Here is a 10,951-nt window from a genome sequence, read left to right as displayed (position 1 = left end):
CAGCCAGCCAGCCAGACAGACAGACAGACATGCGGGGCCACAAGGGTCAATGGCAAAAAAGTGTGAGTCGTTGCTGAGTCCGGTTTCACATTACTTATACTCTCTCTCTCTCTCTCTCTCTATCTATCTTTATATCTATATCTCTTAATCCCTCTCCATCGCTCTCTCTCTATCACTCTTTCTATTGCTCTCTCTCTCTCTGTGTCTCTGTGTCTCTCTCTCTCTCTCTCTCTCTCTCTCTCTCTCTCTCTCTCTCTCTCTCTCTCTCTCTCACACTGTCTTCTGTTTGTACTCTGGAGTCCAGATCAATGGCAGCAGGTTGAAGGTGCACACTGAAGCATAGACTGAGCTGAGGCCCATGCAGCTATAGGTAAACATCTGTTCCCCATAGAAGAACCCCTGTTTAAATGTTTGGGAACTGACTGGAGTTCAGAGGAACACTTCAAATCCCTCTCCCCTCAACAGCCCTTGTTCAAATATATATAAATATATATATATATATATATATATATATATATATATATATATATATATATATATATATATATATATATATATATATATATATATATATATATATGCTGTAGCCCCAGTCAGATGTGTGTAAAGCTAGAACAAATAAATTGAGGTTGGGAAGACAGCAAAGCGAGGTAGGTAAAACAAATGAACAAGCCCTCGTAGCCCAAACATATCCAAGACCCCTGTTCATTTTCAACCCTTTGCATTTGACACGTTTGCAGAAATGTAGTTAGAAGAGGATGGGAAGGAGGCAGAGTGACTATTACTCCCATAGCCTTGATCAAAGACTACTATTCTAGCAACTACTACATAACTGACAGAATTTTTACTTGTGTAATACATGTTGGCCAACATCTGGTGAAAATAAAGTCTTGATTACGCTAACTTACTCTAAAACATACTCATTCCAATTTAAGGCCTTAAAGGCCCAGTGCAGTCAAAAACGTGTTTTTCTGTGTTTTATGTATATTTCCACACTATGAGGTTGGAATAATACTGTGAAATTGTGCAAAGCCCTTTTAGTGTTTTGAGCTGATTGAAAACCGGCTGAAATTTCCTCCTGTTTTGGTGGGATGGAGTTTTGGCCTACCACCCTTGAAACATCGTTACCCATCGCTCCACAAAAACCAAGGGGAACAATTACTTCAAGGTCTCAGAGCGAGTGACATCACCAATTGAAAAGGTGCTAGCGCGCACCACCGCTAACTAGCTAGCCATTTCACATCGGTTACACGGGCAAGGCAAAAGATTTAAGTGCCTTTTGAACAGGGTATGGTAATAGGTGCCGGGCGCACCGGTTCCTGTCAAGAACTACAAACTCTACTGGGTTTTTCACGCTCAACAGGTTCCAGTGTGTACTGTATCTTAAATGGTCCACTACCCAAAGAACATCCAGCCAATGTGACACAACTGTGGGAGTCAACATGGGCGAGTCAACATGGAACACTTTAAACACCTTGTAGAGGCTGTTCTGACGGCGAAAAGGGGGTGCAACTCAATATTAGGAAGGTGTTCTTAATGTTTTGTACACTCAGTGTATTTTATTGTTCAAGACCGCGGTTCCTATTTCAACACAAGCACAACTGTTTACATCCCTCCATTGCTCAAAATACTTGGCATGTGACTCTCACCTGTAATACATTTGGTGTATTTGAAGTACGTTCAGAGCATATTTGGCCTTGTCTGATGACGAGTCCCCTGATCCTCGTTGCTCATCATGCCACCTGTGGGAAATACTTCCTGTATCCTCTCTCTTTCTCAAGGTGTTTCATAAACGTGAGACCTGTAAGGCAGTCATCCACCACGTCGTGTTCGTGTTGCTCGTTCTGATATTTCGTAATGTCCTTCTTTGAATTCTCTTGTATTTGTGTATTATTTTGTATTGTTAGGTATTACTGCACTGTTGGAGCACCTGCGACATCCTCGACATCCTCTGCAAAACATGTGTACGCGGCCAATAAAATGGGATTTGATTCGTTCACTGATCCGATTCCTCGGTGCATTTGTTCTCTCTGTGTACTCCTGTTCTGCATCATAAATTATATCCCCCCCTTCCTAAGCATCAAGTCAAAATGTCTGACATCATTTCAACGTTTTCCTCTTCAGACTGTGGACTAGGCATCCATTTTAGGAGGAGAAAAAAAAGGACACCAGCTGTATTTTTTCCCCCCCACATGCTGCATGCAGTCATCCGCGAATCCCCTGCTCCAGCCATATGTTTAGCATTACATGTACTATATGTCAGAGCAGAGAGCAGTCAACAGAGTTATGTTCCTTCTTCCCCGCTGATGGTGAATCACACTCCACGCCCTCTCCTTATGGTTTGTTGTCGTTCCGTCCCCATTAAATGCTGAGCTAGCACACATTGCATAGTGCATGTACATCCAAGGTAAAGTATGATAGCACGGAACAGGTGTGCTGATCCAAAGTAAACTTGAAAAGATAGCCTTGGATTTGGTGTCCTCACTTTTATTCTGAAAACGATACACGAGACAGTATTATTGGCTGTAGTTGTTTTATTGTGAGGCAATAAAAGTGTTAGCATCCAGTAGCAATGTTAATCCAAAGGTAAACTATGGCTGCTAGCATTAAAAGGCTATGCTTAAAACTCTGCGTTCAGGTAGGTGTTGTTTTGGATAGCGTGCTAACTATGCTAATCCAATTAACTACACTAACCAACAGGTGTAGCATTCCATTTTAGCAGGAATCTCTCTGTATGCTAACGTTGTGCTAGCACAAATGTGGCCTGTTGGCTTAGTGAATGCCTAGAGCACTACCACTATAAAGTTATAATGATTAACAGTCTCATTATCTGAGCCTATTCCTTTGATAAAACATGATCATATTAGGTAACGTAATAGGCAGAATGGCTAGCATCAAAAGGTTCAGAGTAGCAGGTCAAGAAGCTTATAGGTAGCCCTCTTGGGTGCAAAAGACCTTATGACCAGGTGCTAAATTGTACATTTAAAAAAAACTCAAATGGAAGATAAGAAAATGAGAGACAAAGCCCTTGGGTCTTTGCCCATATCGTTATTGAGGATCAATTTCCTCTCTCTTCTTATTGCTCTCTCCTCCCCCTCTCCATGGTTGATGTTTTAAGAGGCACATTTTGTGAGGAAGTTCATTTTGACATAGTGTTTGCAGTGGGTGCATAGGTAAAACTCACTCCTGCTGGGGTAAGGCAATATATATTCAACTAAATAAAAGGAAGTTACAGACTTAGTGTGACCACTATGGGGAAAAGTGTTTAGTTAAACTCAGCTAATGGCTCAATTATAACAATATCGCTAATTAGCAAAGAAAAATGCTAACGCTATTAACACAAGGGGGTCGAACTGGTTTGCCTGTTAAGCTTGCATGTTAAAGTTCTGAGTTGTTAGGAAATGATGCTAAGAGAAGTCTCATGTGTTGTTGAGCCATAATAATGGGTTATTATTTCACTTTTATGTGGTCCTCCTACAGAGAAAATAAGCCTGATCTTTGCCTTTGTGGTCGCGCCAACCGTTCACTCCCACCTCCCACACAACATATTATTCCCAGCAACACTGTTCACTCCAAAGTTTACACACAATAAATAATGATATGCCCAAAGCAGTTAGCAGTTAGCCGGCTCTCAGTTTCCTGGCTGGAGTTGAAATGAAATGGTAATTTTGTACTTGAGGAGGATTTCAAAGGGACGGCGTCCACTTTTCATCTCCGTTACATACCACGAGCTCGCTCAATCGCCGACACACTCATGCTGGGTTCTGAATAAAAAGGTGGAATTGTACATTTTTCTATGAGTTCTCTCTCCCTTTTCTGTCATATCCCTAAAGACGCTAGATGTAAAGATGGATATATCTTCCTCTTTAGATGTTTGTTCTGATGGCCACTTTTTACATAAACATCTTCCCCCATGCGGGACCGATAGACTGATGTGTCATTGTTAAAATATTGTTTCCGCCAGGCATTTGAACAGATAATATTATGCATTTGTTATGAATCTCTTCACGGGGTCAAAGTTCGTCTTGAGTGCAGTTGCGGGTAGAAAAATATTGTATTCTCTCACTCCTGCTATTGTTGTATCAAGCTTTTCAGCGAGTCAAAGGATGTTTGTTGAAAAGTTTGTCAAAAGAAACATTGACTGACACATCTCATCCTCCCTTACTGATCCCGTAGTGTTTCAGTTTGTGTGTCAAGAAGTTTTACGAATACAAGATCTCCACCTGCCTGACGTTCTTTACAAACCGTTTCCCACCTAACTGCTGCTCATTGTGGTTCTGTATGCAAAATATGATCATCCTAATTACATGCACATGTAATTGATTGCATTACATGTGTGTCTTTTGTCTTAGAGCTACCATGCTGTCCTGCAGAGATGTGGTGAACCTCAAGAAGCAGAAAACACATGGGCCATTGCCCTCCAGCTCTCCTCCAGCTCTCCTCCAGCTCCCTTCACTACTATAGCAGCTGACAGAGGAAGATGGACAATCAAACAGCACAGACAAGGTGTGGACACAACACAACCACACCTACTGACTGAGGCTGCTGAGGGGAGGACGACTCATAATAATGGCTGGAACAGAGCATATGGAATGACATCAAACACACGGAAACCATGTGTTTGGTGTATATGATACCATTCCACCTATTCCGCTCCAGCCATTACCACAAGCCCGTCCTCCCCAATTAAGGTGCCGCCAACCTTCTGCAACTGACACACAAGTGCTCATACAAGCGGTCTCACAATATAACCGTCAACATACACAGGCTTGCAACACACAAGAGTCCCGCGTTCGAACCCAGTCAGTCACAATAGCAGCCTGGGAGAATAACGCAGGAGTAATAACCTTTTGGGTATCTGACTGTTCCCCAGTCAGCCTATTTATCACATACCATGCCTAGGCGTTTAGCTCAGCAGGCTAACACAGTCTTCTGGCAAACAGGACTCCTGGGTTTGAACCCAGTCAGTCGCAACAGCAGTCTAGGTAATAATACAGGAGTATTTACAGGTTACCCAGTCAGCCTATAGGTCTGTCTATTCCATCCCATTGAAAAGGCGGTTCTGTCACCTTTAAAACAAAGGCTGGGTGAGAAAAGGCCTGGCTGTAGTCTAGTGTCTTCATTATCTCTGGGGATGCATCGCACGAACACTTGGTGGGTTAAGTGCAGTTGATTAAAAGTCTATATGCACTGGTGAGCAAGGATTGCATTCAAGGAGAGAGAGAGAGAGAGAGAGAGAGAGAGAGAGAGAGAGAGAGAGAGAGAGAGAGAGAGAGAGAGAGAGAGAGAGAGAGAGAAAGAGAGAAGACTTTAGGGACTTGTAAAAAATGTGAGAGAGTGATATTAATACAAAACTTACTTATTAAAAGCCTTTTACTGCTGTAGTTCTTTTTTTCCATGGACATATTAATGCACGGACTGAAGACGAACGCTTCAAAACTCCCCCACCTCTTTCAATACTGCATTAAATAAATACTGTATTTTATATACGTGGTTGTCAGTCTCTCCTACCTCCTATATCATTCAAGTGATTCTCTTAAAGGGGAATGAGACCCAACACTGCATAAAAAATATTGCAGCCCATAATGTGTGCAAATGACTGTTATCACACAGTTCACTGCATTTGACCACAATACTTACCTTGGTTAAAAGTTCACCTCTAAATTATGAAGTTAGTCTCTGATGTCTGTTTCACGCTTTGCTGCTTTATTAGCCACAATAATCTCCAATGTAGAAGTGCTTTTAGCTGGATGGGAGGGGAGTAAAAGGGGGGGGGGATTATAACCTTCATGCTTTTTGCATAGAGGGTCATGCTTTGTTTCAATTTCCCAGATCAAAGAGCTCAATGCAAATTCCTCCAGCTCCAAACTACCATTTGATGTTCTGGGAGCCAAATTATTGTGGTGATTACCGTTAGACGTACACAACGGTTAGCGCCGGGCCAAACAATCTCCTTGTTGTGTCTTGCAATTAGCTCTGTGACTTTTTAGGCCTAGCTAGCATCTGAGGCACATCCACAATAAGACTGGCTGTTGGGGTTGATAAAGCGATTTGGCTTTGCCGTTCCTTTCATCCTAGCAAAGTCGGGATGTTGCAGGGCTCTTGCGGGTTCCATATGCATATTCACATCTCCTCCTTCTCTTTCTTCTTCTGGTGACAACAGCACCGCTGTGCTCTATTTATACTCTGAAGCTAGCGCTACGTGCTATCAGTGTCTTAGAAATAGCATTACAGAACTAGAAAAGGTACATTTCCTAAAACGAAATGTGTGCGCTGCTTCAGTGGATTTCTATTTCTATACTGAACAAAAATATGAACCCAACCTACAACATTTTCTAAGATTTTACTGAGTTACAGTTCATATAAAGAAATCCGTCAATTGAAATAAATTCATTAGCCCCTAATCTCTGGATTTCACCTGACTGGGAATACAGATATGCATATGTTGGCCACAGATACCTTAAAAAAAGGTAGGAGCATCGATCAGAAAACCAGTCAGTATCTGGTGTGACCACCATTTGCCTCATGAGGCACAGCACATCTCCTTCGCATTGACTTGATCAGGCTGTTGATTGTGGCCTGTGGAATGTTGTCCTACCCCTCTTCAATGGCTGTGCGAAGTCGCTGGATATTGGTAGGAACTTGAACACGTTGTCGTACACGTCAATCCAGAGCTTCCCAAACATGCTCAATGTGTGACATGGCTGGTGAGTATGCAGGCCATGGACGAACTGGGACATTTTCAGCTTCAAGGAATTGTGTACAGATCCTTGTGACATGGGGCGGTGCATTATCATGATGAAACATGGTGATGGCAGATGAATGGCACGGCAATGGGCCTCAGGATCTCTTCACGGTATCTCTGTGTATTCAAATTGCCATCGATAAAATGCAATTGTGTTCGTAGTCAGTAGTTTATGCCTGCCCATACCATAATCCCACCACTACCATGGGGCACTTTGTTCACAACATTGACATCAGCAAACCGCTCGCCCACACGACACCATACACGCGGTCTGCGATTGTGAGGTCAGTTGGACGTACTGCTAAATTCTCTAAAACGATGTTGGATGAGGCTTATGGTAGAGGAGGAGGCTTATGGAGGAGGCTTATGGTACATTGCATTCTCTGGCAACAGCTGGTAGACATTCCTGTAATTAGCATACCAATTGCACGTTCCCTCAAAACTTGAGACATCTGTGGCATTGTGTGTGTGACAAAACTGCATATTTTAGAGTGACCTTTTATTGTCCCCAGCACAAGGTGGACCTGTGTAATGATCATGCTGTTTAATCAGCTTCTTGATATGCCACACCTGTCAGGTGGATCGATTATCTTGGCAAAAGAGTAATGCTCACTATAAGGGATGTAAACAGATTTGTGCACAACATTTTTGAGATATAAGCTTTTTGTGCATATGGAAAATATTTTATTTCAGATCATGAAACATGAGACCATGACTTTACATGTTGCATTTATATTTTTGTTCAGTGTATGATCTGTTTAAAATACCTTAAATACCTATATACAATTGGTGCTCAACCACGTCATATCCTAAGGCTTAAAAGACAACTTTCAACTTTTAACATTATACATGATACATACAGGTACATACCTTTCACATATACCATTACACATGAAAGCAGTAATCCACCTGTCCTTTATTAACTCATACAGTTTCTAGCCGCAAGATACCACATCCTGGTAGAAAGCTGGTAGAAAAGATACAGTAAAATATATATTGATATTTACACACATATATTTTGGTACTGTTTCATGAGCACAGAGGTCATAAGTAGGGTCGGCCCTAGCCTTTTGGGGGGTCTCCCCCACCTCAAGAGCAAGACATGTTAGTGCCCCTCTCCCCTTTTGAAGGCAAAGAGAAACAAGTTTATCAGGTTTCAGGTAAGACCCAAGTGCAGACGGTGTTGAAGTAACCATGTTTATTGCAACAACAGGGGCAGGCGAATGACAGGTCAAGGCAGGCAGGGGTCGATAATCCAGAGGCAGCAGGCTCAGGCAGAGTGGTCAGGCAGGCAGAGTGGTCAGGCAGGCAGAGTGGTCAGGCAGGCAGAGTGGTCAGGCAGGCAGAGTGGTCAGGCAGGCCGGCTCAGAGTCAGAACATAGACATGGGTGTGGCAGGTAGCCTAGTGGTTAGAGCGTTGGACTAGTAGCCGAAAGGTTGCAAGATCAAATTCCAGAGCTGACAAGGTAAATATCTGACGTTCTGCCCCTGAACAAGGAAGTTTTATATTAATCCACTGTTCCTAGGCCATCATTGAAAATAAGAATTTGTTCTTGCCTAGATAAATAAATGTTTTTAAAAAAACATTAGGATGAGATAAAGAGAGACTGGGGAGAATTGAGGTCTACAATTCTTTGGGGCTGATTTCTTTATATTTTCCCATGATGTCAAGCAGATGCATTGAGTTTGAAGGCAGGCCTTGAAATACATCCACAGGAACACCTTCAATTGACTCAAATGATGTCAATTAGCCTATCAGAAGCTTCTAAAGACATGACATCATTTTATGGAATTTTCCAAGCTGTTTAAAGGCACAGTCAACAGTGTATAAAAACTAATGACCCACTGGAATTGTGATACAGTGAATTATAAGTGAAATAATCTGTCTGTAAAAAATGGTTGGAAAAATAACTTGTGTCATGCACAAAGTAGATGTCCTAACCAACTTACCAAAACTATAGTTTGTTATCAAGAAATTTGTGGAGGGGTTGAAAAACTAGTTTTAATGTCTCCAACCTAAGTGTCTGTAAACTTCCGACTTCAAATGTATGCCTTTGTGTTCAACCCCATTCAAACTAACACATCAGACCTGAATACACAAAGTCAATAATCAGTGCGTACTTTGCATTCAGACACGTTTGCATATTCACATCATCAGCACCCAATCCATCTGTGAAGCTTTTGACGCTGACGTTATTGTCGTTTGGGGTTATTGAAGGCAGCAGCCGGTCGAAAAGGATAACTTTGCCTGTGGGAAGGACGGGCACAGAGGATCAAGTTCAGCTGTATTTCTGATAACACTTTGCATTCCAGAGGCACTCGCCCAGCTCTGATGCCTCACTCTTTGATTGTCTCTTTAATGTTCGAAGCCGCTGATGCCTCCGACAGCGGAGCCGTGCAGGGGTGGAGGTGAATGAATGGCCAAGGATTTACAGCAACCGGAATGTAGATGGATTTCTTCCAAGGTGACAGACACATTGGAGGATGTTTGGTTTTTTGTTGTTTTTGAAGGTTTTGTATATGTAACAGTGTTGCGAGAGAGAAAAAAACGGCTGAAGTCTGAATGTCTCACGTACAATTAGCGCTGTGACGTAAATATATATGTAGACAACCCGATGATGCTAGCGTCTGATCAAACGTATAGTATGCCTTGTGTGGTCACTTTCCTGGGTGAAGAAATAGAGAATGTTGGCTGACTGAGAGATGACCCATAGTTGGTTTGAAGCTCATATCAAAGAGGGGGTAAAGATAGAAATTCAGATTCCATGTGGTCTTTGAGCCTGCTGTCGTAGTGTAGCGGCCTACACTTAATTCAAGCCAGCAAACTGAAGTTTCGAAACCTGGCTATTTTATTTCCACCATTTTGAGTCTTTGTTTTCCTGTGAGCAAGGCGTCTTTGTGGCGACCTCAACAAAGAAGCGCCGGATTAGCCACGGAGAAAGAGCCTTGGAAACGCTCCTTTTTTGTGTATTTCCGAGCAGAAATGTAACAGTATTAGATCGACTTTAATTACACAGACTCACGGATGGGCCTCTTTTCTCTCCGTGGTGAAAACGCTTAGCGTTTGTTGTCGTTTCAAGGCTCTCAAAAGGATGTGTTGGCATGTGCAGGGCCCTGGCAGAGGAAGCAGAAGGGGGAGCATTGAACTGTTATTGTTTGAAAAGCGTGTAAGCGGCCTTCACAACGGCACAGCCACATCCACGAAACGGGCAAGAAAAAAAAGAGAAAACCCTCTTGACAGACGGCTTAACAGGCGAAACCGAATTTTGTCTTTTGCCGGCTAGACGTCAGATGCCTTGCCAATGAGAGGAAGCGAAAGCACACCACAAAATCTCTCTCCCGCGTCTTTCTCGCCCTCTCTTCTCTCCTCCGCTTTAAGTCGGTTTGGTGAATGCAAACATCAAAGGACGAAACACTTCGAAATGTACATTGTTGTTCCAGTAACCACATTTTAAAAAAGGAGAGAGGAGTGAGGAGACTGGGATTTTTTTCCTTCCAGACAGAAATAGGCAGCTACGGAGGATTTGGTTTGAAATGGGGAAAGATTGACTCTTTTATCTCTTCATTTCAAACGTCTTCCTCTTCTTTCTAGCCACCTTTCTGATCCTAACGCCTGACCAGCTCTGCTACAAAGCGAGAGGCCTCCTGTATGTTGTGTGCTAATCTTCCACAAACAGAGGAGCTGATGTGAGCAGAAAAAGGGCCACAGGGCCTGTTAGGAGGAGGTTTATATTAGTTTCAACTAGTCATGCTCCTGACTCATTGTCATTAAACGAGCTCTGCGATGGGAGTTAAACTTAGAGACACTCTTCTAGCTCTCTACAGCTCTACGGGCCGCAGACGTTCCACCCGTGTTGTAAAGAGGTCTCCGCTGCTAACCTAACAAAACAGCCCCAACTTGTGCTTCTACTTAACAGAGGGCTTTAGCAGAGCTCACCTTATCTTTACACAAGGACCACCCAGGAGTGACAAATCAGTTCTCACCTTCAGTCGTCGGGTGTGTACACGTGTGTGGCCTAGGGTATGTACAAGCTCGTGTGTGCGTGCCTAAACAATTGCAAGTGTGTATGAGTGTGTGTGCGTGTCCCTAAGTAACTGCAAGCTTATGGAGTACGTGTGTGTCTGCATGTGTTTTATTTGTGTTACTGTCTACCTCCCACCATCTGGGACCTGTTTGGAGAGATTCTCTGTAAAACCCACAGTCAC

The 10,951-nt window shown here is 42.8% G+C and overlaps 1 long non-coding RNA gene across 1 annotated transcript in view; it reads left to right on the top strand.

The window, feature by feature from the left end:
• LOC124002525 overlaps nucleotides 1-4,499 on the top strand; it is a 43,476-nt gene extending 38,977 nt beyond the window's left edge. The window contains exon 3 of the long non-coding RNA XR_006833048.1: nucleotides 4,353-4,499. This is a non-coding gene — a long non-coding RNA (uncharacterized LOC124002525). The remainder of the gene's footprint in view (nucleotides 1-4,352) is intronic.
• The last annotated feature ends 6,452 nt before the right edge of the window (nucleotides 4,500-10,951 follow it).

The sequence above is a fragment of the Oncorhynchus gorbuscha genome, linkage group LG18 (assembly GCF_021184085.1).
Source record: "Oncorhynchus gorbuscha isolate QuinsamMale2020 ecotype Even-year linkage group LG18, OgorEven_v1.0, whole genome shotgun sequence".
NCBI classification, from domain to species: domain Eukaryota; kingdom Metazoa; phylum Chordata; class Actinopteri; order Salmoniformes; family Salmonidae; genus Oncorhynchus; species Oncorhynchus gorbuscha.
This window is presented reverse-complemented; position numbering and strand designations above follow the sequence as displayed.